We start from the raw sequence: 27415 nt of genomic DNA, 5'->3' as shown, positions 1-27415 counted from the left end.
TTAAGTAGTTAAATCAATCAACCATGGAAACATAACCACAAAAACATTCACCACTTGACATAAATATTTTTGACATGGAAACCCAAATAGGTAAAAACCACGGTGAGATGAGACTCACAAGATAACTATCCAAACTCTTCTAAAGTTCGCCCTATTAGGAGCCTAGCCTATTAAAGCTTTACAAAAAGTCCTGTTAAGGAATCACTTGGTTAAGGGATTGACTACAAATGCCTTGTTAGAAGCAATACCCGATAAGGAGTAACCTCGGTAGAGGATTTGAAAATCCAATCTAATGGGTCCCACCTTGTTAGAGGATTTGAATAGCAGCAAGCTTGTTAGAGCTTACCTGATTAGGGGATTTTAATTCTGTAGTAATTATTAGAAAACAAAAGGAGTTTTCTGATTTATCTGAATAATAGTACACTTTCTTGATCAGATCCATTTCATGCTCCTATCTTCCTTTACTCAAACTATAGATACATCATCCTATTAGGAAACCACACACTCAACTGAATTGTGTCTATCTCTTTGCCAACTCCTCTAAAACTAAACAACTTCATCAACCTTAAATACAAATCAATCAGGCTGGTAACACAACAAAAACCTAACTCTCATCGAGATTAAATAGCAATCTCTTCACATCAATCAAGAAAACCTTGATTGCTCCTTGATCACCACTTCATTGAACTTAGTAACTCATCATGCACTTTTCATTAGATGCAATACATTTGTTCATTCCCTAGACAAAAAACATTACAACAACTCGCCAAAATCTCCTGGAATTGTCTTCATACAATAATCATGCATGTCAACATCATTACCACTCATCATCAGATCATAAACCAATATAACCAGTAAACTTGATCGGTCAGGGTTTATCAAAAACAACAGGTAGGGTTTATCAGTTACATAAATAGATAAGGTCTATACCGTTACACCGGTTATCGATTCTCCTCACAAATTCTTCCTACCAATTATAGTAACAATATTACAACAATATCATTACTGGTTCAATTGACATCAATGACAACACAACACATCATTAATGCAATCTTCATGAAAATGCCAACATAACTGCTATGTTTCTTGCATCACATTCTATGGTGAAGAGCTTGTTAAATCTTGGAAGAACTAGTACCGGTTGAGTAGCCCCCTTTGTCTTCAAAAGATCAAATCCTCTTCATGCTTCTTTTGTCCATTGAAACTTAGTCTTCACACCTCCTTTGATTGTGTCAAGCATAGGTGGACATATCTCACTAAACCCTCTAATGAACTTCCTATAAAATTATGCCAAGCCATGAAAACTCGTTACTTCACTTGCTATCTTAGGTGTAGGCCAACTGATCATGGCTTCCACCTTGGAGGTATCCATCTTCAAATCACCACTTGAGATTACAAACCCAAGATATACCAACTCGTGTTTCATGAACTCACATTTCTCCAAATTGATATTTAGTTGCTCATCAGATAATTTCTTTAATACAACCTTTATATGCTTAAGATGTTCATCTTTAAACTTACTAAAAATCAAGATGTCATCTAAATTAAAAAAAACAAATTTACCAATGTAATCCTTGAGTACTTCATTCATGAGTCTCATGAATGTGCTAGGGGCATTTGTGAGTCCAAATGGCATAACAGTCCATTCATAAAGTCCTTCTGTGGTCTTGAATGTTGTCTTCCATTCATCTCCCTCCTTGATTCTAATTTGGTGGTAACCACTCTTGAGGCCTATCTTGGTAAAATACTCAACACCTCCTAAACAATCCATCAAATCTTCAATTCTTGGAATGGGAAACCTACATCTAATTGTAATCTGGTTGATGGCTCTAGAATCGGTGCAAAGTCTCCAAGTACCTCCATTCTTTGGGGCCAAAATGGTGGGAACTGCACATGGGCTGATGCTCTTCCTTATCAGACCATTATCCAAGAGTTCTTGGATTTGTTTAGCTACCTCTTTATTCTTCTGCGATGTCATTTTGTAAGATGCCTTATTAGGCAATGAGGCTCTGGGTATGAAGTCAATTTGGTGACTTATGGCACATTGAGGAGGCAAGGTTGTAGGTGTTCCATCACTTATGATGTCCTTGAACTGATTTAGTATCTGCTGCACTTCATTGGGAATGCATACTTTCTTATCCTTGCTTTCTTCTTTTGGTTTCACTACAAGTGCAAACCCCACTCCTTCTTCTTCCTTGAGAGTGTTAATGAACTCCTTCTCACCAACTAGAAACACATTGGAACCTTTAGATCGGCCTTCTTCTTGATCTCCTATGGACTGAATTTTATAGGTAATCCCATCTTTTTAAAAACTATAGGAATTCTTTTCCCCATGGTATATTGCCTTCCCATGAAATTGTCAAGGCCTACCTAGGAGTAGGTGGCATGCATCCATTGGCAAGATTTCATACAAGATTTTGTCCTTGTAGCCTCCTATAGCGAACTCCACCCAAGTTTGTTCATTCACTAGAACATGTTGCCCCTTGTTGAGCCAGGTAACCCTATAAGGATCACTATGTGGGATTCTTTGCAGGTTGAGTTTACTTTCTCCTTCTTCTGACATGATATTATCAATGGAAACTAAATCCAACGCCACCCTTCACACTTTACCCATAATGTTGCACTTTATCTTAAACAAGGATCTTCTTTGGCTGGGTTCCTCCTTGATCAGTTCTTTGATCAAAACTCTTCTCATCATGAGATTCTCTCCTACTTCAGAATCTAAACTCACTTTTGATGCCTTCACATTTGCTGCATATTCTTGAATATAATTTACTCTCCTCTCACCTCCTTGGGACGAATAAGACTTCTCAAAACATCTATAGGTCGGGTGTCCAAGTTGATTGCAATTGTAGCACTTCATTGTGGCAAAATAGGACCCTCTTCTTGATCCACTAGACCCTCCTCTACTAGAGTTGCTAGATTCCCTTCCTCTAAAGCTGCTCTTTCTTTTGGAATCCCCACTCTTCTCTACCAACTCAGATTCCCCTAGGGATCTTTGGTCTACACTTTTTCCACCATAGCTAGCTCTATGACCTCTGCCATCTCTTCCCCTACCTCTACCTCTATTGCTTTTCTCTTGCTTCTTTTTGCTCTTCTCTTCCACCTTGAGTGCCAATTGATAGTACTTATGAATAGTACTAGGACACAACAAACTTATCTCTTCTTGGATATTCGACCACAAACCATTCAAGTACCTAGCTACCTTGATGCTTTCATCTTCCACCACCTTAGATCTTAGGCACAACTTTTTAAATTCTTCAGTTTAGTTGTTCACATCTAGTTCTCTTTGTCTCAAATTTTGTCTCCTCTTGTGTAATTGCATGTCATAGTCTTCAAGGACATAGGCTTCTCTCACCTTGGCTAACATTCCTTTCCAAGTGGAAATTGGGTTCTTACCCCCCTTTTTCCTCTCCTCTTGGATGAACTTCCACCAATTCAAGGTTGCTCCTCTCAATCTAGATTTGGCTACCTTCACCTTTTGTGCTTCACTAATTCCATCACATTAAAAGTGATTCTCCAATCCTTCAATCCATTCCATGACCACTTCTGGTTCCATTTTTCCACAAAAAGTGGCACTCCTTCTAGGGACTTCCCTCCTAATTATTTGATGGCTCTAAGGAAAGGTTCTTTAGGTAGAATAGGATCTAGTTCAGGTGTGCCATCCTCTTCTACTACTTCTTTACCCTCCCCTTCATTGATTTTGATTGTTACCTTCTCAGTCTTGTCTTCAACTTCACCAAGTTTGTTCTGCAATTGTTGCAATCTTACCCTAAGGAGTCTATTCTCTTCCTCTTGATCTTCTACCTTTTTGGCTAACTCTACATTGGTCACCATCTTGAGGCTATTTTCACCTACTTACTCAGTCTCTGACATCAACTAGTTTCTTTCCAAATCTTCACTTGCTCTGATACCACTTTGATGGGGAGTCTCTCTCAAAAGAGTTGCACCTTGTTAAATAGATAAATAAAATATGTTTAGTGGACTTCCATTATTATTCACCCCCTTCTCTAGTCCCATATCAAGTCAATTAACTAGACTCCTTTGGAGTTCTCCCTATCAATTTATTTGCTCTTGTTACTCACAAGCATAGCTAGGATTCACTTGAGTAAATCAAACCTCCAAGTTGCCAATACTCCAATTTAAACTTGCAGGGGTCTTAGGGGGTGTGGAGAAGGTGTTTCATTTCCAATTATATGGTTCTTTGTTTGGTTCTTCTTCATCTTCCTATCACTTGCTCTTATTCCTATTTTCTAGGCCTAGTAGCCCTAAAGCCCCTATTAGCCCTAACCTCCCGGTTTTTGGGCAATTACTCAGAAAAATCCCAAACAACCACCTAAAAGGTTTATGGATTCGAATACCCCTTTAGACAAAATTTTAGATTAAGTGGGTTAGGTTGACTGATTCTGCCGTACAGGTACGGACCCAAAAAATGGCTTTTTATGAGAGTTTAAGGATTACTAGTCTTCTCAAGTAGGTTTTATTGTCTTATACACCCTTCCACACCTTCCAACTTATTCTAAGAATCCATTTGTATTCATTCCTTCATTCCAAGTACTTGACACATCCACTTCTTATCTCCCCTGCAAGATATGACAAAAATCATAGTCATATCCCTAGCCAGGCTATGGTAGAACTTGCCTAGGATATGATGGAAAATATTTTCCAAGAAACCTTAAGGAATCTACAAAGATTATGTACACTATTTATAGTTTCCATGACTTTAATCCCAAGGGCCATTGAATAAACTCAATTGGATTTCAAGTTGGAACCGTATTTATGGTCTTAAACCCTTGCTCAAATCGAGAGCAGTGCATCGGAAGATTATTTGCAAACACTCACAAGACCTACACTAAGGATGAATAAAATCAATTCCTGAGAAAAAAAATAAAATGTACTAAATCACCATGGAAGGACAGTACTAGGATTAAACCATCTGGTACAGACTGTTGTTACAAAAATGACAAGAAACTTATGCAAAAACCTAGAAATTGATTTCAAATATTATTCAAATCTTCTCTTGAATATTCCAACCTGTGTATAATAATTTTCAGAGCATTTTATATGCCTCATTTCTCATAAACAACCTCTCATCGATTTCCTAACCACCGAGTTGGTCCATTTTGCAAAGTTGCTCAAAAAGTTGCAAAACGTTGTCAAGCAACAATGACAACTTTTGCTCCATTTTGCATTTTTTCAACAAGCATTTTTATTCATTATAAACCTCCTAGGATGGTTCCCTAACATCAAAATAACATGACCAAATTCCTAATAAGGCCTTACAAAGTGTTTTACACCATAATGCAAAATAATGCCATTTTTGGCTTACAAGGGCACCTTGGCCAAAACTGAGAAAACAAGCACACCTTGGTGACAATCACCCTTCAAATGAATTCCAAACACACTTGTGGAACTATCAACAATCCATTATTCAAACATTGATCCTAAATATGATCAGTCACTACAAATGTTGGAAATGCATCAACAAAACTAGTTAAAAACTAGGTGCTCCTGCACCAGTCAAGCTCTGGTAAGATATTTTTTTGGAGGTATTCAGTGTACAGTTATCATTCTTTGAAATTATTTTTACAAGTTTTGGGCATTGATGTCAAAGGGGGAGTAGTATACATGTGAAAAAGAATGAATGGTTGCATACATTAGGGAGAGTTATAGAGTTTTTGGAATTTTGGAGTATTGGAGCAATTTTGCATATTCAGCTCAGGGGGAGCAGAGCAGGATGAAACCAACAATTGAAACCATGACCATTTTTCACATGAGTGTTGCCATCAATGCCAAAGGGGCATATTGTTGGAAAATGAGACTCTATTGGTTGGTTTCATTATGTTTTTGTTGATGGCAACATGATTTTGGGTTCTGACTTTGTATGGTGTACCGACAGGCACTTCACAGACTCTACACCAACACCAGCACCGACAGGATAGAAGATTTCTTTGGTCACCAACAATGCAGGCCGCAATGGTATAGTAAAGGTGATTGGTATTGGAGGTTGACACATCTTGGATCTGGCATTGACAACTTGTTTTAATGCTTATTCATTTATGTTATATTGCCGACATGTGATATGATATTGTATATATCCTTGTAAGCTGACATAAGGCATACATTTGTCTAGGGTATATAAGAGAGATTGATTGCATCATTTTGTAAGAAGAGAATAGGGATAGACATGTGGAATGGATATATATGAATGTAATGTAATGCAAAATATATTAGAGAGACTATGTATGTGAGGAATACATTGTAAGGGTTATTCTGGTACTGAGGTTTAGGGTTTTAACCGAAACAGACAAAGCTTAAACTGGAACTGTATTTTGGCATTGGAGATGCTATACTAAGTAGTTCATACTTCTCCAGATTGTTGTCTAAATTGTTATGTAGTCAGTGAGGCTCATATTGTGATGAGCAGTGTGCTCGAGGCTGTAAGCCTTCTTGTAAGTGCAGGCCCATCATATATTGTAATATCTCTTCGTATGGCCAGTGAATTGATATCGTGGGTCACAAATCCTATCGTGTTTTTTCCTCATTGAGGTTTTCCACATATAAATTTGTGTGTTATGGTTTGCATTCATGTGTTTGGCTTATTGGTTGCATTACTTCTTTCAACTCTGTTTATAATGGTATACCAGTTGGTGTATGAATATTTTGTTAAAGATAAAATCTTCTATTCCACTATAACACTGATTCACCCCCTCCTCTTAGTGTTATTGGTTTCCAACAAAGGATTGATGAGGCTCTTCATTAATGCAGTCAAATATACCAGTCTTGTACTAACACAACAAAACTAACAATAGACCTGGATAAAAAGGTTAAGGAGGATAAGGATAAGTTGGAACAACCTGTGGTAAGTTTTAATGGTACTAAATCATTGACCAACATGGTGGATCATCAAATTTTTCTTTTAGAGTCTGAAATTTCAGCCCCAAAGAAAGAAAAAGACAAGCTAATCCAGCGGGCCAGAGAGTTGAGAGGTTTGGTAAGTCCCTAGCTAAATACTTTGTTACTTCATAAGAGGTAATGTACGAAACATATGAGTTTTCCCACACTGACAACCCTAACAAAGGAAGAACTACATGCTTACATTCTGAATGGGTTTGTATCTATTTTGGGAACTTTGAAATCCGGCTGGGATACTTATTTAGCATTTTTGAAGGTTGCTTATCCAGATATTTTCAAGTACATTTAGATCTGGTAATCACATTTTTGGTTTGTACAAAATTTCATTTCTTATTATTTTTGCCCCAGTCTTTAGCATTGTTGTCAAAGGGGGAGAGGTGGATGTGAAAAATGTCTAGGGACATAAGAAGTAATGTATGGCTGAAGGGGAGTAGTCTTCTGAGATTATTTTTTGGATGGGAACTGGTACAACACTTCAACGATTCATTTTTCACATGAGTTTTGCCATCAATGCCAAAGGGGGAGATTGTTGGAAATTGACACTCATTTGGGTTATAGGTGTTGTCATTGCTGGCAACACACTTCATGGGAGATCCCAAAATCAAGGTAATTGACATTCACTACACCAAAATTAAGGGAAACAACCTGCACATAACCGACAAACATGGAACCGATATTATAAGGCCAACATAGGAAATTGATCCGACAAGCGTGAAGCGACAATGATCATATTGTTTTATGTTTATATTTTATCTAGGCCGACATGTGTCTTATCTTTTGTGATATGTTTGTAAGCTGACATAAGGCATTTGTTTTTATTCATGTAAATGGGTATATAAGTCAGTCTGGGATGGGTCATTAAATAATGATGAGGATATATATGGGAGATAAGTGATGCGAAAGATTTTGTGATGTTATCTTGATTGACAGAATGTGAATGTAAAGATCTATAATCAGTCTTGATTATTGGTCTAGAGGATTGGGAAGTGATCTAAGGTACCGGTAAGGGAGGTTATAATTTAATCAGCATAGACAGTTCTTTAACCATAACTCATTTAGCATAGAAGATGCACATTCTGAGTTAAGTTTTTATTTGTAATCCAGTATTTGGATATGTAGTCAGTAAGGCTCCTTTTGTGATGAGAAGTGTGCTCTAGGTAGTGTTCCTTCTTGCATGTGCAAGCCCCTCTTGTAATATTTATTCATTTGACTAGTGGATAGATATTGTGGGTCACCAATTCCATCGTGGTTTTTCCTCTTTGAGGTTTTCCACTTATAAGTATCTATGTTATGGTGCTAACTCATGTTATTGATATTACTTATTGTTACTTTCTTTTATGCATACCGGTTAATAAGTGGATTTGTTAGTAAGGTTAAAATTACTCTATTTGGAAAAACATTGATTCATCCTCCCCTCTCAGTGTTCTTGGATTCCAACACTCACTAGTGGATGATAGAGTACAAAATTGAACTGTTAGAGTTGTGTCTGACATATGCAAGAATCATTGTTCCATTTAAGTGCATAAATTATTTTATATATCCACTATACATATACCACATAACATTCACATTCACATAATTTTCACATATACAAAATGTACACAAATAGTTGTTTTCAAAAACCATGCCTCTAACATGCAAAACTGATGGCTATATATATCTACACCAAATACTTTGATCAATCATCTCAACTGGAAAGGGGTGAGACCAAAATATCCACATGCAACAACAAAAAAATATCTTCAAAAGTTATTGGCTTCCAACTTGATAAAAAAGTGCTTTGTAGAATACACCTTCAATATGTTCTAATAAGACCAGATCCAAAAATGCCTTGCAGATTATGCCTCCATCACATCTAGATGGGACTAGACCCAAAATGCCTTTTGGTAAGGGTAGATACCAGAACTTAAAACTACATGAGGTAAGTATACATACATTACATAATAAAGAAATAATGCGTACTGAAGAAAACTAATGGAACAAAATAAAAAAATACATGTCGAACCAAATCAAATCAATGATATCAATGACAAAAGGCCAACAATATCCCCTTTTGTCATTGATGGCAACATAAAGTAATGCTAAGTTTGCTTTACAAAAATGACTGAAATATGAACTAACTAACTGTCTGAAAGTTCTGAATAAAATAAAATTACATAAATACTCCCCCTTTGACAACAATGACAAAGGGCCAAACACTAAAAAATGTGCATAAAAATAATTGTAACTCCCCCTAAGGGAGACAATTTTTTTTTTCAATTGGAGAACAATTTGAGCTTTTGAATGTGCATAGTCTAGGAGTACTTATATTTATCCTAGTGTGAGATAGCCTTTGATAGGAACTCAATGTGTAGTTGCATGGATGCATGCATTTCTTTTTCCTCTTGAATAGAACTAGGTGCAAAATACATGAATTGCATGGCTCTGGAAAGTGCTCGATTAATAATAGATATTCTCTCACTACTCAAATCTCACAATTTACCTAAGGGAAGAATGATATCATCCTTTTACTATTTTAACTCATAATATTTCTCATGGAGCTCTTCAATTGCAGATCTTCTAGAACCAGATAAATCTTTAGATAACCAGTAATTTGCATAGGTCTTCTGGATCTTTTCTTCAATAATATTCATTTCATCCTTAATACTCTTTATGGCATCTGGCCACTGGAGGCTGTATGAGAAAAGTATATCACCATTTTCCAAGTATGACTGACCTTGAGAGATAAGCCGTGTGAGTTGATGATATGAGGTCTCACACTTGCCCTTGATTTCTTGCAATAACTTCTCTTCGTTATTTGCTTCGTCTTTTTCATATTTCTCCTTCAGTTTCTCAGCATGATTATTCAATGAAGTATTTTGCATTCATCCACACTGAGGGTGTCCAGATCTAATTGAAATTTAGGCATCGCAACATGTTTTGGCAATATGCTAGATTTGGTTAAGTTTTGTCATTGATGTCAACACTGTATCCCAATTGGAGACTATCCTAGTTGGATCTGCCCCAGTTAGTCTAGGTGATCTTCTTGGTTTTGGCTATGATTCTGATCTAGTATAATCAGATCGCTGGATTCAGTTTTGGATGCTTATTCTGGTTGGTTACATACTTGCTATATTTTATTGGTTCATGATTTAGTTCCTTTCCTGTTATCACTTATGGTATTTATCAACACCAACTAGTTTATGGCTTTATCGACTTGCCTCTGCTATCCCAGTTAGGTTTACTGGTATGCATTATTTGGTGAATTGGATTTTGGGTCCAGCTTATGGAATCGGTCTCTATCATGCTAAAGGTGTTTCTTGATCATATTTCAAGTATTTGGTGACTATATTGGATGGCGTGTTGTTATGATGGTCCTATTTGGATTCGGTTAAACTTTATGTGTTACTTCACTAAGGGTTTCTACCGGTTGGTGAAGTGTGTTGGTTTTTTGTCTTAACAGAATCTGCAATAGATATAATTATTTGAATACTTGATTTAGGTCCATGCTATGTAATGTAAATCATAATATTGGTCCAGTGGTATCGTGTGATGTAATTTTTCTAATTATTGGTTTATGGGTTTAGGGTTTAGCCGACCTTGTCAATAAGGTTGATGATCTATATTTATAGGTGACTTATTCATGTAATTTGGATATCGATGGGATGGATGGTTATGTATGCATTATCAAAGGAAGGATTATGTGCGAATAAAGTCATATCATTCAAGTGAAGCTTGGAAAGGTTTCATAATGCAGAGAAAACATTAGTGCTTAACCAGAATTGTATCAAGCATTAGTAGATGCTATTTTCACAGTTCATTTCTTTCCAGATTGTAGTCTGATGTTTATGTAAGTCAGTGAGACTTCCCTTTATGATGAGTAGTGTGGTCTAGGCTGTTGGCCTTTCTGCAAGTGCAGACCCCATTGTAATTACTCATAATACTACTACAAAGTATTCATCTGATTGTGGGTAGGGTTTCCCACCATGGTTTTTCCCTTTCTGGGTTTTCCACGTCAAAATATTGGTGTTATGTGTGTTGTGCTTTCATGATATATCTTTCATTTTGTTGTGCTTCGGTATAAGGTTTATAACTGAATTAATTGTTGTACTTGTGAGTAAACTGATTCACCCCCCCTCTCAGTTTACTGTCGGTATTAGATCATTCCAACAACATGGAGTGCTACCAAAAAATTCTCAACAATTTTATCCTTTTTCAAAAAATCTTATCTAGTAGATGAAAGAAAGGCTTCTCCAATTTGAAGTTTTTGAACTGGATCAATATTTGAGAAATCAACTGACTACATAGACAAAGTGATGGGTTATAAATTTACTATGCTTTAGCCAAACCTCCACACTGTTGGTAATTTGGAGGAATTGATTATGTGTTGCATTGATGTTTGTCATTGATGTCAACAGTAGCTGTTTTGCTATCTACAGACTTCCAGTAGAGGGGTTGGATTATCATGTTGATCTAGAGATTTATCTTTGGTTTTGATCTGGCTTTTTGAATTGGTTATTCATGTGTTCCTGATGTGTATCACATTTAGTTGGTTTGGAATTTGATGATTTGGATGATAGCATTTGTTCTAGTAAGCCTTTTGGTTACCGGTAAGGGTTCTACTGATAGCGCTTTGATGAAGATCTTTTGGTGAATTCGATAAGTGGTATTGGTGTGGCTTCTAGAAGGTTATCTAGATGTTGATGGCTATCATGTTCATGTTCCAATTGATCATGGTTGATTGTGCATAGGGTTTCCCATTGTGGTTTTTCCCTTTTTGGGTTTTCCATGTCAAAATATTGGTGTTATGTGTGTTGTGCTTTCATGATATATCTTTCATTGTGTTGTGCTTCGGTATAAGGTTTATAACTGAACTAATTGCTCTACTTGTGAGTAAACTAATTCACCCCCCTCTCAGTTTACTACCGGTATCAGATCATTCCAATAATTGGTATCAGAGTGAGGTCCTCTTTGCAGAAGCTTAACTGCTTGAGGAGATCTAATGGCAACTGTATCTAGTTCCACATTTAATCCTTACCAGAAGGAGAGTCCCATATTTGATGGTACTAATTACAAAATATGGAAGGAGAGAATGAAGGTTCATCTTAGATGTCTTGGAGCTGAAGTTTGGGAGACAGTGGAGAAAGGGTATGTTATCACTGTTTAAAAAATGGGTTTTCTCTTCCCATAATTAGCTAAGTTTATGAAAATTTTGAGTCTGGAATGGCCTTGTTACCTTTAATTGCTTTGGGTCCAAATAAGGGTTTAGGGTTTAAGTCTTAAATCACTCCTATGTCTGAGAAAAACCCTTATATTTCTATTTCCATGTTACTTTATTCACTTAAAGGAGGGTTTGTTGGTTGTGAAAAGTGCACCCCCCCCTTTTCTTTAATTTTTCCTAGGCAGGTTTATCAACGTATTATCCTTCTATGTCTTTCCTAAAGTTTTAACTTCTTAATCAGGCTCCTATAAGGTGAGTAGGTTCCTTCTGATCTAAAGGTGTGCATGGTTTCGTTAAGCTAAGATGCCCGTGAGTTACCGATCGCGAAGTAGCGAAAGGCATAGGCGGGCCCCACCAGATGCACTGACCGTCGGGTAAAAGAGTTGCATCTTGATTGTGATCCAACGGCTTGCGTTGATTCGCTAGCCAGAGATGCATGGGGTTTATGTTCTGTGAAGCAGTGAAAACATGTGGCGGGTCTCAGAGACAAGCGGGTTTCCTTGGTTAAAGAATGATCAGGTTGGAAAAAGATCAACGGCTCGTGTTGATTCGCGACCGGGAGATGCGCACGTTCTACCTTTTGCGAAGTACCAAAAAGGTGGTAGATCTAGCTGGCGATGATAGAGTAGTGACGGGGCGCTTAGTTGGCGGTCCGTAGTGGGCCCGGGCAAGGTTGTCGTAGAAAGAGTAAACAACGAGCAAGTTCCTGAGATCTGACGGCTCGCATGGATTCACGAAGGAAAAATGCTAGTAAGTTAGTCATCGCGAAATAGCGAAAAGGCTGGTGGGGCCCAAAAGATAGGCATGACACAAAGTTAAAAGCTGATCATATCTATTTTGATCCAATGACCCTTGTGGTTTTGTGGCTGCAAGCCAAACGAAGATTAATGTTCGCGAAATGGCGAAAGGCAGGTGGAAATCACACAAAGGCATGACGTGGCATGATAGCTGTTGCATTTCGTAGAACCTGATAGAGATGTGTCAAAATACCACGTGGCTCTGAAGGGTAGTTGAGGGCCCACCTGGGTGTAACCGACAATTATGTGGGAATAATAAAGAGAACACGTGGTGGATTCAGGGCAAAACCCGGAGGAGTTTCTAGAGCTAATGGCTGACTGCCATGTGGCATTTGTTAATCGGTGAATAAATAGAGTAAATGATTTTCAAACAAAAGGCCCACTTAAAAGGTTTGAAGCCTATTAAAAAGTATTCATCTCGTGGTTGATCCAACGGTTCTCGTTGTTTCGTGGCTCGAAGATGCCTGCGGCTTAACCTCTGCGAAACGACGAAAACCGTTAGCCGTCAAGATGAGGCGCAGTTACTTAATGAGGTTGATGGTCCTGGTTAGAGTTAAAGGCTGGGTGTTTTGAGCATGATCTAATGGCTAGCGTGGCTTTGTGAAGGAAAAGTGCATGAGTGTTAAAGCCCGTGAAGTCGCGAAAAGAAGGTGGGGCCCGACATTAACAAAGAAAGATTAGACGACGGTAAAGGCGGTGTAGGTTCTTATGATCCAAGGGCCTGCGTTGTTTCACGAAAGAAAGATGCAAAGGTTGTATGCATTGTGAAATAGCAAAAGAGAGAAATAGAGGAAAGACTCAGAGGAGTTATGACCCGTTGGAGCCAGTTTTGAATTCAATTTGGTGAATTCAATTCTGAAAAGAAAGTCGAAGCATATGGAGTTAATTTCTAAAAATTCAATGCCAACTTGTCCTTTTGAGTCCGCATCAACTTGATTGTTAGTATTGTTTTATCGAAGTTTGTTGCAGAGAAAATTGGTGCAGAGCGATTCTCTTCAGGCGAATAATCAGGTTTTTTGTGCTTTTCTTGATAATTCTCATCTGTTTCCAAATATTGTTGTGTGAATTATTTCATTAAAGGTATGTGCTAGTTTCTAGTGGTATTGTTGCTTGTTCAGAATGGCACCGAGAAGAGAGTTGACAAGAAAAGTCAATTATTAGGATGGGAACATTTGTGATGATTTTTTAGAGCAATTAACCATGTCTACCAATGTCGGGGCCAAGGCCAAAGAGCTAGTACCAGAAAACCCTCGTCTGAAAATTGGGGATGGCCTATGTGATAAAGGCAATTGGTTAAGGGACCCTGAAATAGGAATATCAAGCTTAGGACTATTCAAAACTAGTTTTGGGCAAAGACATTCCCCAGCTCCTTTGAATAGCATATGGGAACTGGATGTAGGAAAGCTTGTGGTCCCACATGTTTTCATGGATGTAGATCCGTTGACCCTAATTGCACAGAATTATGACCCTATGGTGAGATGCATTAGGAATATAAGGGGATCAGTCTTGATTGACATAAATGAAGATGAATTCAGGAAAGTGCTTAAACTTAGTAAGGCCTCCAATTTGTTAGAACCTATTAACTTTGAGTCATTAGCCCAGGTTTACAATGCACAGAGGGATCATCTTAGGAGTGGCCCATTGAAAGAATTCTTTGTTAAGATAGGGGGGTTAATAGTTGTAGGCCCTAGCACAATGGAGCCATTCTCCCTCAATTTATTCACTCTGAGAGCTAAGGGTATGTATTGGGCATTATGTCAGATCTTTGGAGAGGATGCTGGAAAGAATATGCCAACCCATTACATGTTAATGATTGCACAAATTCTAAACCCCTCCCTAGCAATAACATTTGATTATGCCCCATACCTTGCTGATGCAATTCATAAAGGGCTAGTAGGGATCAAAAATGGTAAAGTGGATAGGCCGTTTGGATGGTACTCCATGTTAATGCACATGTTCTTGTTCAAAGGTGCTAATTACTTTGCAAAGGAAATGGACTTGATCAAGGTAAAGGATAAGGAAGAGATGCCTGTTCAGCTTTGGAGCACTCTTTTATCCTAGGATAGAGAAGATGCCATTTTTTTGAAATTTGATAGATTCTTTGCATCTAAAATTAGAATTCTTTTATATAGAGAAAACCCTAGAATTCCTAAGGCTCTTTTGGAATTCCTCAGACGTAAGGAGTTTGTAGAGGATATTAAGATTATTCACAATTGGGGAGACATGTATTTGTACCCTGTGTCTACTATTTTTAGAGTGTATGGATTTAGAGGCACCCCCTATTTACTACCCTATCAAGTCCCATTAAAGATAGGGATTGTAGAAGTATTGAGATAGATTGGAGGAGTGCAAGAGGCAGAGCTAACCAATAGGGGTAAAGGCACCATTTTCCCAACTATTACCATGGCCCACCATTTTGTAATCACTAAGGTTGGATGAAAATACTTTGAAGAATTCTTTAAGCCATATAGGCTTTCAACTGTAGTTCTGAGATATGCAAACCCTGAGGACTTCTTCAATGGCATGTTTAGAAAAAGAGCAGTATGTAGAGGTAGGCCTCACCAATTTTAGTTCCCTGAAGATCTAATCAGAAATGAATTTAGCTTAGATGAGCAGGAACTAAGGAAGGAGAAGTGGATAGCATACAAGAAGGTACTTGATTTTATCCATCAATTTGACAGTAGCTATGATCCTCTTTCTAGCTTCAACCCTTTTGAGGAGAAAATCAAATTTTTGATTCTTTATTTTGAAGACCTCATGCAGACCTTAAAGGAAAAAAGGGAGGCTATAATGCAAAATGACCCTAATAGGGTTAAGCTGGTCTTGGCCAAGCCTGCCTTTGCTAAGGCTATCCCCCCTGGTGACTATGTAATGCATAAGAAGTCAAAGTACACTGTGATGATGCTAGTGACAGGTGAGCCTTCTACTTCAAAAGGGAAAAGGAAAATTGAAGATGTCATTGACATTCAGGATTCCCCTAAAAGACAAAGAGTGGGAAAGGAAGTAAAAACTGATCTACCTCAATATTCTCCATCTCAGTCCCCCATCCACATTGGAGATGAACAAGCAGTGGCTGAACAATTATTACAGTTAGGGAGTCTCAGTGAGATTGCTTATACTTATGAGGAGACCCAAGAGGGAATGCTTGAAGAGCCACCCAGTGCTGAAATGAATTTGACTGATGGTGAGCTAAAAGGCCAAGAATTGGACCTTACTATTAAACAAGCTAGTGAAGAATTCTTGGCAGACAGTAACTTTGTCACAACATGGGCTTTTATGCAATTTGTATGGAAGCAAAACTTGGAGAAATTCAAGGTCAGATGTGAATAGAGGAAGAGTGAATAGCCTCTCAGAGATACAACTCAGGTGGAGGAAGAGATAAAGAAAGAAATGATGGAAGAATTTAAAACTATCACCCTTGAGAAAGGAAGAGAAATGGTAGCAAAGGCTGGTGTGTTGATTCTCCCTAAATGGGATATAGCTGATGCTCTAGTGCTTGATGTAGTAAGCAAGGAAACAAAGCCTTTGGAAGGAGTGACATTCAACAAGGATAATGCTACTATTGTCATGTGCTCTTTAAAGAAGGATGAGAACAAAAGAAGGAAAGATACATCAGATTCTAGCCTCCTAGGAGGCATGATTGTTAAGAGAGTCCAAGATACAGGGGTAGTGGAAGATGCAAGCACAGTTTTGGAAACTACAAAGTTCAATGTGGTAGTAGCAGAGAGAGAGGCACAAGAAAGAGCTAATCTCCAATTGAAGTTGGAGACTATCTTAAAGGCCTACAATGAGGCTAAAGAAGGAATAGCCAATAGGGATAGCATCATTACTAGACTCCAGAGTCAGTTGGGAATCCTCTACACTCATGATAACCTCCTCTCTAGAAAGACCCCCTCCTACTAGTCCCATTGTAGAATACCCCCCTTCCCCTATACCTTCTAGTTCCTAATCACCTGAAAGTGTCCAACATGAGTTGGAAAGGTTGAAACAAGCTGAAGCCTTGTTTGCAAACAAATATGAAGAGAAGGTAAAAGCCATAGTCTTGAAGTTTGCTGACTCAGTCAAGGCCCCCATTGTATACATAAATATGAAAAGGAATCTGGATGTTATGATCAAATTCAGAGAAGATGAGGCCACTTTAGAACCAATCCTTAATAAGTGGATGCCTAGAGGTAAGGAATTAGAGCTTATGTGCTCATCTCATCTAGATGCAGAGGAGAATGACACTCTAAGATCTACCAACGAGTTTATAAAAGAGATGAATATTCTCTCAGAGGAAAGGGCAGGTCTGAAAAGAAAAGCCCAGTTTTATAGAAAAGAATATTCAGATCATAAATTTGAATTGTTTCTAGGAGGTTTTATTGGTCCAATTTAGTTGAAAGAAGAGAAGACCTGGTTGAAAGAGGTGGACCACAATTTTTCCCTAAGGATCAATCAAATTATCAAAACTGATGACACCTCCCTATTCATCCAAACAATTGAAGAAATTGAAAAGGTAAAATCTCATTACGGTTTCATAGAAATAGAAATTGGACATTTAAGGGTCACTTGGAAAAGGTTAGAAGACATGAAGTAGAAGGTTGTTAATTTTGCTTGGCCAAGTGATGATGCTTATCAGGAATGGAAAGACAGTTATATGGGACAGAAAGAAGATGCTCCAAAGCAGTTGGAAGAGGTTACAACTGAACAAAAGGCACAAGAGGCCGTGGATGTTGAAAAAGACTTGTAACCATTTCTTGGAGAGGAATTCGGTTTGTAACAAACCTTTTTGAAAAGTGTTCGAAGCTTGTATGCATCCATGTTATTATAAATGGACACCAGGACAATGAAAAAGAGGATCGCAAGAAATTGTAAGAAAACTCTGTAGAAATATATATGGGATTTTCTAGTCTTATGGAGAAAACTCTAATGTTTTTGTAATCTTTTCTGAAATTAATATCAATATACAGACCATCAATTTTGATCCTAGAATCTGTGTTGTCTTTGGGTGTGCTTGCAAATATTTATTGGTCTTAATTTGAGTGATTCAGGGTTATTCATTTGAGCATGGGTTGCAAGGCAATCTTTTATAGATGTATTTCTTAGCTTTTCTCTTTAGGAGGGAAATTAAATATGCAGGAAATATCTCTATCAGTGAATTATTTGTTTAGAAACTTTGAATCTGATGAATTCTTTCTAGTTTGATAAGGATAAAATTTTATATGTGTGGGGTTTATAGAAGCCGAGGTGATGGGATGTGTGGAGATGTCTAATTGAGGGATTATTGTTTAAACTTAGATGACTACGTGGCTTGGATAAGGCACTGGTATCAATTGTAGTTATGTTTTTACATATCTTGTAGGTCGACACTAAACATGAGCATAAGACTTATTTCTTTATTTCAGTTAGCTTAAAGGCGATAAGATTCACTGGTTTTCAGACTGGTTACCGTGGATCTATTTTTGTAGTGTGAATTCAATTCACAAGAGGTATACCTGCCTGAACTTTGGAAAAGTTCAAAGTGTAGAAGGTGCAAAAAACCTTGTCATATGCTGCTCTGAAGTTCCTTTTCCTTGATCTCTCTTTTGCAGACAGAGTTGTAAATTTCTCACAAGAGATAAGAAGGAATCAGAATTTGAGAACAACAGGGTATGTAGCTCATGATCCTAATTCTAGAACACCGACACTTGCTGATGAACAAAAGAGAGCTAAAATGATGTGAGAGCAAAAGAAGCATTGTTAAGCACCCTATCTAATGAAAATCTATTGAATTTCATAGAGTTGGAGAATGCTAAGTTGATCTGGACAAAGCTTGAAACTCTTTATGAAGCTAAACAGGCTGTAAAAATTGTGAAACTTGAAGGTTTCTAGGTAAGATATGAAACTTTGAAGATGAAAGAAGATGAGAAGATAATTTCTTTAATATATAGAGTCAATGAGATTTTCATGGGTATCAAATGCTGCGGTGGATCGGTTAGTGAGGATGAGATAGTGTCAAAAGTTCTGAGAGTTCTACCTTCAACTTATAAGATGAAGGCTACTACTATCAATGACCTCTAGACAATGTCAAGTACCCCTGTGACTTGAGCTACATTACTTGGGAAATTGACTTATTTTGAGCTTGAAGAACTTGGAGATCAGAGTGCTGCTAAAACTGAGACTGCATTTAAAGCATTTGCCTCTGGTAAGTAGAAGATGGATTGGAAGGATATGTATGCTAAGGATATGGAGGAAATTGACAAAGAAGAAAGAGAACTCGAAGAGCCGGAAGCCCTAATTGCTAGAAGAATTCCTAAAAGACCAATTGGAAGTAAGTATGAAGTAAAGTCCCTTTTAAATATTTTTCATGCAATAAGATTGGTAATTTTTCTTCTAGATGCCCTGAAAGAGATGCTAGGAATCATGAAAGATTTGTGAGGAATTATAAGCCTAATTCTAAATATCGAAGCAGATCTAGATTCAAAAGGAATAAGGGTAAACCATGTTATTATGTTGGTGATGATGATTTTGGTATTTCTAATGATGATGATGATGAATCTATGAGTGGATCCGGTAATGGTGCCTCATCCGACAAAGATTGGGTCTTTATTGCTATTAAGGATGATTCTCCAGAATCTACCATTAAAACAACTCATATTGAAGAAAAGGCTTTAGCTACAAAATTGAAGAGAAGGACGAATGGGTCATAGACAGTGAATGCTTGCATCACATGATTGGTGACAAGAGAAAGTTTTTGTCATTGCAAGAATTTGATGGTGGATTGGTCAAATTTGGAGACAAAAAGGCCTGTAGGATCAAAGGAAAAGGAACAATATCATTGGATGGTAAGACTAACACTAATAGTGTTTATTATATTGAAGGCTTAAAGTATAATCTTTTAAGTGTAGGTTAGATGGTGGATAGAGGATTTCATTTGCAATTCAAGGATGGAAAATATAAGATCATGAATATATCTGGATTGCAGATTGCTTCTAGAACTCAGACCAATGGAAATATATTTCATTTGAACTTTGGTGAGAAGGCTTGCTTGATTGCTTAGATTGATAAAAGTTGGTTATGGCATGAGAGGATGTGTCATGTAAATTTTGATTGCACAGTAAAGATCAGTTCAATATCAGTTGTCAGAGATTTGCGCAAGATTGTTAAACCTCATAATCGGGTATGTAGAGAATGTCAAATGGGTAAGCAAGTTAGAACTCCTTTCAGAAGTATACATGATAAATCTAATGAAGTTCTTGATCTTATTCATAATGATTTGTGTGGACTGGCAAGGACTAAAAGCTTTCAAGGTGATAGATACTTTATGTTACTTATTGATGACTATTCTAGAATGATGTGGGTAGCATTTTTTATTTCAACTGGTATAGGATGTCAACCAATATGGGAGATGTATGTATAGTGTTGTCATTTATACATATAGGATGTGATGTCTTTGATGTCACCTAGCCTAGCAGGTCACCGATACATAGGTTAGTGTTGACTTGTGTTGAAGACATAAGGACTACAAACTGGTAAGTGACATGTTGGCAGTGCATTGTTGCCAACCAACAAGGACCAAGATGTTAGGCTATTGATTGTGATGAAGAGGCAGAATGTTACAAAAATCACATCAACACCAAAAGTGAAGTATGTGCAGCCCACCGGTATGCCATGTGGATGTGAAACAATAGGACTCCCATTGGATAAAGATGTAGTCACCATATGAAGAGATGATTGACAGTGAGTGTGCCCAACTAGATCACATGTGCTTGTTTGAAGATATGCATGGTCAAATAGGGAAGCCATATTGGTGCAATGCTGTATGCAGATGACAAGGATCCACTCCCACAGGTAAGCAGAAATACTGATCTTATCTCCCAATATTCATGGAATGTAGCATATCTCTTAGATAAGACAAAAGAATTGAAGACATGTGATTGAAGGCTCACACCAGATTAACCGGTGAAACACTAAGTTGCCTTAGGTGCATGAGATCAGAGATATGCACTGGATCAACCTTATAGAAATGATGAGTGGTTGGTACAGAGACTGAAGGACATGTTTGCCACTTTGACAAGCCAATCGATAGGAGAACCAATCAAATGATGAACAAGGCAAGGTTGAGTAGTTGCATGCAGATGGAGTTTGTTGAAGGTTGATCGCATGGTGTCATCAAGGTGTTTACCGGTAAGCATGTTCACCGGTAAAATTGACAAGGTGCAGAATTGAAAGGCTCCCATCTAGTGAAGATGTGGACGAGGTAGGTTGGAAAGTGTGTTGACTAGTTTGAGTGTTCCCATGGAAGAGAAGAAAAGTTCAAGGTTGATGGAAGATCGGTTAGGGTATAACTGATAGGGTTTATGAACTGGTAGATGAACCTAGTTATGTGATTAGTCGGTGATCCTATCTGGACCAACATAGAAGACCTAGCAAAGGTGGATGCTGACAAAGGGGCCATGTGGAGTTGAAGTGACATGCATGCACATGTCAGTGTGGTGTGTTGGTGAGGTTGTTGGTGGTTGGTCCAACATTAAATGGTTACTGCGAATCTTGAGGAAGGATGGCAAAGGATTCTGGCTCGAGATCAAGGAAACAACAAAGATATAGGATAGACTAATCTAGCAGATCAAAGTGGGTAAAGGAGACCACATCATGCACGTGATTGAACAGACACAAGGCCAAAAATCATGCTATATATGGATAAATATAGAAGATGTGAATCACAAGGAAAACAAAATGGTGATGCACATTTATGGAGTGCAGGTCATCGATCAAGGACATGAGATCTGATCAGATATGATAATTAGAGATGAGATTGGATGCAGATTCAGTGCATGGTGGAAACCCTCGTACACAAATATTTAAAGTCATGTTTAGGCAGGAAAGTCTAGCTATAAGAGTGCGAATCAAATATGTAAATGGTACTGCTACATGAGAGAGTAAGGTTAGTGAAGAGATCCAATCAGTCAAGTTCTCAATGATAATTAGAGAAGAGATTGAGTATGTGAGAGAAAATTGGGTTGAAGAGTTAAACCCGAAAGAGTGAGGCAACCGTTAGCCTGTCATTAAGTCTGACAGAGGAGTATACTGATGGTGACTAATCTGTTAGGGTTGATGATGGTCCCAAAGATACTAAGAGGGGGGGTGAATCAGTATCTAACCGGTTAACAAAATTTCTGACCTTATTAAGTATTTTTCATTCCAAAACAATGTACTAGTAAACAAGAATTAATGCAGTAAGTATGAATAGTAAAGACAACATAGAAAGCACACCATAACACAATATGTTTAATGAGGAAACCCAATGTGGGAAAAACATCGGTGGGATTTATGACCCACAATATTCACTCACTGGCCAATGAATGGATATTACTTACAAGAGGGGCCTGCACATGCATGAAGACTAACTGCCTAGAGCTCACTGCTCAATTACAAAAAGGAAGTCTCACTGACTTACAAAATGGATTATGAGAATCCAATATAATATACTATTACAAAAAAACATCTGCTATGCCAGGTTCAGTACCGATTTAAGCTCATATGATAACCATAAACCCTTCTACAAAATCTACCTTAATATTCGCTCTACATATCCATCATATCTATCCTCTATCATGTATCTCTCTCTCAAAATGATCTACAAGATCTCATACTTATATATGAGTCTTATTACAATATGCCATGTCTGCTTACAAAAAGATATTACAATTAAATACAAACTATAATAATCAAAATCTTGTCAGCTAAGATGTCGATAAACATTATTATTGCTGTCGGTGCCAATGCCGATGCCTGAAGATATCCACAAGGTTACCGATAAGTTGCCATCAATAACAACACCTTCAATTCTCATTGGAGTGTGCAATGCCAACAATCTCCCCCTTTGGCATTGATGGCAACACTCATGAGAAAAATCCAAAAATTGTCCCCAAAATTGAAGTCCAAAAATCTTACCAAAAATGTGTGCTCCCCCTGAGTAGATTATCTCTTCTGACAATCATTTTTCTCTATCCTAATACTCCCCCTTTGACATCAATGACAAAGGTTGTCAAAATTGTCAAATGAGTACAGTTTTCAGCTAGAACCTTGTAACTGGTTGGTTACAATCTCGAATAAGTTTGCTAAGACCAAGTTCAAACTCTGAGTAAACCTATTGCTATCCTTCAAAGCTGCCTTGGTTCTCTGAATAGTACCAGTGAGATGATGCATTTTCTCTTCTAGTGTCTTCTGCCCTTGAATAAGTGCCTTAGAGATCTCTTTCCTTAGAGAGATGAGGTTATCCAACTTTGGACCAAGTCTGCAGTTAAGCTCTTTTGCTTTGCCCTTTATTCTTTCCTTTTCCTTCTCTAACTTCTCCAGTTTCTCCTCAAATCCAGCAATTTCTTTCTCAATAATTGATATTGGTTCAGATGAGCCAATGATATTATCAACTATGTCATTAATCTCTTTTTGAACTTTGCTGATTTCCTTATCAATATCCATTGTCAAAAGATTTGTCTTACAAGTGTCTCTGTATAGTTCCTTGAACTGCGTAATTATTTTACTCAGTGCCAGTAAAACAGTATCAATGTGTTCCATGCACATCTTTATTGTTTCACCAAAGAATTTCTCTTTTTCCCTATCCATTTTCTCTTTAAATGTTTCTTCATTTATTTGATCTATAGTCAGTATATTGTCGGTGATGTATTTAGACAATGTGTCTAACTGACTCAAGGAATCCTTATTATCTACATTACATTTGGGTGAAATTAACTTAAGAATAGGAATTGTATCATCTATTGCCTTATAGGCCAATGTATTACAATCTATAATTTTCTTAATAGAATCCAATAGCACTTCAGTCACATTGGTTGGTCTGAATTCTGTCATGGAAGTACTGGATGAATGGCCAATTACCTTCACAATCTCTGTGCTACCCATGGGAGAAATCACTTTTCTTGTCTTGACCTCTAGAGGGTCATTCTGTGTTTGCATTTCTACTAACAAAGGTTTAGGCTTTTTAGTAGTTGTCGGTGGTACTCTCTATGTGTGTACCTGTGACTCAACCTGTTTCTCTGCTTGTGTCTATGCCTATTTCATAGTGTTATCAGCTGGTGTTTCTGATTGTTTCTGAGTGTTATCCACTGCCGATTTCTCTGTTTGTTTTTCTGCATTGTCCATTACTAGTGACTCAGTTGGTTTCTCTTTATTCTCTTTTCTTTCTTTGTCAACTACAATATTAACCTTCTGAGTGTCTATGTTCATAGTATACAAAATTTTAAACTCAGGGTTTGAATCCTCGGGTGGTGTTTCCACATTCTCAGTAGTTGGTGTACTGTCAGATTGTACTGATTGAGTAACTGAAGGTGGTGGTAGATAATCTGTCACTTTTATATTTGGTAGTCCACCTACCTTGCCTTTTCCTTTGTCCTTTTGATATACCTTAAAAGTTTTAGGTCTATTAAGTTCTTCTTGTTTTTCTTTCTCAACAAAGAAAATATCCCATTTGTCAGTTGTCTCTTCTAAAATTTCATTAACCCTATTGACCATTAGGCTCACATGTCGGTGTCCGCTTGGAGAGACTGTTATGTTTGCTTCACTGATCAACTCATTAATTTCCTCAACCGATTTTACAGGATGTACAACAATTAGTTTCTCAATTTTGATTTTCTTGTCAAGTTCCATAATAGCTAGCCTTTTAGCATCTAACTGCCTATATAAATCACTAGGCAAATCATCTACAACCTCTATTAAAACTTTCTTATAAATATCAAGGTTTAAGATGATTCTATTCTCTATACTTTCTTTCTCCTCATTGGTAAATGTATCATACAATTTTCTTACATTGGATAAATTACCATCACCGGTTATCTCATTCAACAAGTTGTCTAGTGGTGGTATAACCTATTTTTGCTTTCTCTTTCTAGGTGTCAGCTTCTTAGTTGGTGGCCTCACTACTTGTTGCTTCTGACTTGTTGTCCTGGTTTTCTTGGGAGGAGGAGAGGGTACCGGTGAGGGTTTTCTCTTCTATCAACTCTTTTAAATTTTGCATGGATTTCACTTTCCAAGGATGTACCAACCGATGAGAGATGAGCCTCCAGTTGTAATCCTTCTAAGTCACTTTCCTTGATACCAGTGATGTTCATTATGTTTTCCTTGATTTCTTTGACCTGCTTGGTTGCAGTTCTTATATATTTTTCTCTTCTCTTTCTTTATTTCAAGGTCTGTACACCACTCTCTATTAATTGTGCATTCCCAAAAACCTTTTATTCTGGCTCTTTAGGGGCTGCTAGTAGGGATTTGACATATGTTTTAACTATGTTCACATCAACCTCATATCCCATTTATGTCACCCAAATAGTTCTAGGAAGAACTGCCTCCATCTAGATCTCATCTTTCTTAATTACAAAGAAAATTTCCTTTTCATATTTATCTACAATGCTTTGTGCTAACCTTTCCCTTGTTTTCATTTTTTCTTTAAATGCTTGGAAATACTTAGTAATGTTGTTATCCTTATCTGTCCCCATACTGGTGAAGATATCAGACAGTTGTTTGCCTACCGGTATGTCATAACCGAAGTCTTTCTGACCTATACTAGGAACCTCTTTTGTAAGATATAGCATTAAGCATACAAGAAGATTGCCAAAACGGAAAGTACCTTTCTTATCTCCTTTGATTTTCTTTAGATTGTCAATCAACTCATCCTTCAACCACTCACATACATCTATCTTAGCATCACTGTTGCCCATATCATATGCACTTTTAATACATAGACTGGAAACTGAGTTTAGTCGGTTTGCATGTGTGGTTTTATATCCTAAGATCATGCTTATGAATCTAACATTTATGTCTTTTACATCATTATCTTAGGGATCTGCTATCATAGGTTGCTCTTGTTTAAGTCATCACTGTGTTATTAGGAACCTTCTTAGTTTTATCTAGCCTACTACTGGTGGAGAGTAGGCCAGTCACTGCCCTAATTGCTTCCTTAGTTATTTTATGAATAGAGTCTAGCCAAAAGAATTCACCATGAAATCTGTTAAGCACAATCCTTACTACTTCCTTAGGAAATTATGGGATGTCAAGGATTTCCACAAAACCTAAAGTCTCTATAACCTTATGTTCGGGTTTCACAACTCTACTTTCATCATAGATAACATTTTTATACATTTTCATGATTTCATCTGAACCTAATTCCTCAATATGGCAATGTATGTAAATTCTAGGGTCTTCTGCATATGCAACTCCTTTAGGGATTTTTGAAAAAGCACCTAGGGTATCATCCTATTTTGCTACCTCGGGGATAATTTTGAAAATGGGCCTAGGGTGTTTAATTACTTCTATAACTGTAGGAATTGTAATGAATTCTAGAGTAGAGGAGGAAGCCATTGATAAATACCTTAATCTGCCTGATAGGTTTGGATGCTTGAAAGAACTTGCTTCACTTCTCGCTTTGGATGCCTTCGCTCGGGTTTTTCACACTCTTTGAAAGTTTGAATGCTTAGTGAATGAAAAAGAGGGAAAAATACTGATTTATAATGTCTTTTCCTTCAACAACCACAATAAATGCCTTCCAATTAAGTGTAACTTAATACATCTAATCTTCTCACCATCAATCGAGGGTAAACTTGCATGATTTTCAATTTGTTGCAATACCCCCAAGGGTTACTTTTCAGTTGGATGAAGAGTCTCCTATCGGTGGAGTAATACTTTGTTCTACCAGTGAAGGAATAGTCTCATCAACATTCTGATCTCTCTTTCTAATCCATTATCTTGAAAATTCTTGCTTTACCTTGAATCAACCTTCTCTTTGTCTTTCAAACTGGATCCTTTATTATTTGTCGGTGAATTCTTGCTTCTACAAAATTTTGCAATAAGTCCAATCTTGTTATAAGCATAACAAGTCACATTATCTTTTTCTGAATAGCCTTTCCATATCCTATGCCTGTTTGTGTTCTGCATTGATTAGATAAGTGCTCAAATCTTCCACAAACATAACATCTTACATTCATTCTGCAGTTTTCTAAATTATGACCAATCTTGTTGCATTTGGAACATTGACCAGTGGGTGCATTAATGTTCTGATTGTTTCTAGATCTACACTGATTTGCTCCATGACCATATTTGTTGCAGTTAAAGAATTTACCATTAAATTTGTAGGCATTTGGTTTTCTTACCGGTTTACTATGATCATGATTGTTTGCAGTACCAAAACTTTCACCAACTTCAAATCCAAGTCCATTAGTGTCTCCATTAGGTTTCTGACTTTTCAGCATACCATCAAGTTCTTCTAAACTTTTCTTGAATTTCTCTTTATGTTGATTTGCAGTAGCCAACTCATTTTCCAAAAATTCCTTCTATCTCATAAGTTCGGTTTTATCATGTGCCATGTGAATAAGATCTATCTTTAACATATCATTTTCATGACTAAGTCTTAGATTTTTATTTCCAGCATCATTGAGTCTCCTAGTCAAGTCATCTTCATTCTTCTTTCTATCTTCAATGGCTTTACAAAATATCATAGTCATATCTTGCATTTCATTCCTCAAGGTCATGTTTTCTTGCC

Source organism: Cryptomeria japonica, chromosome 9 (assembly GCF_030272615.1).
Source record: "Cryptomeria japonica chromosome 9, Sugi_1.0, whole genome shotgun sequence".
Classification (NCBI taxonomy): domain Eukaryota; kingdom Viridiplantae; phylum Streptophyta; class Pinopsida; order Cupressales; family Cupressaceae; genus Cryptomeria; species Cryptomeria japonica.
The sequence above is the reverse complement of the archived record's forward strand: the minus strand, read 5'-3'. Positions refer to the sequence as shown.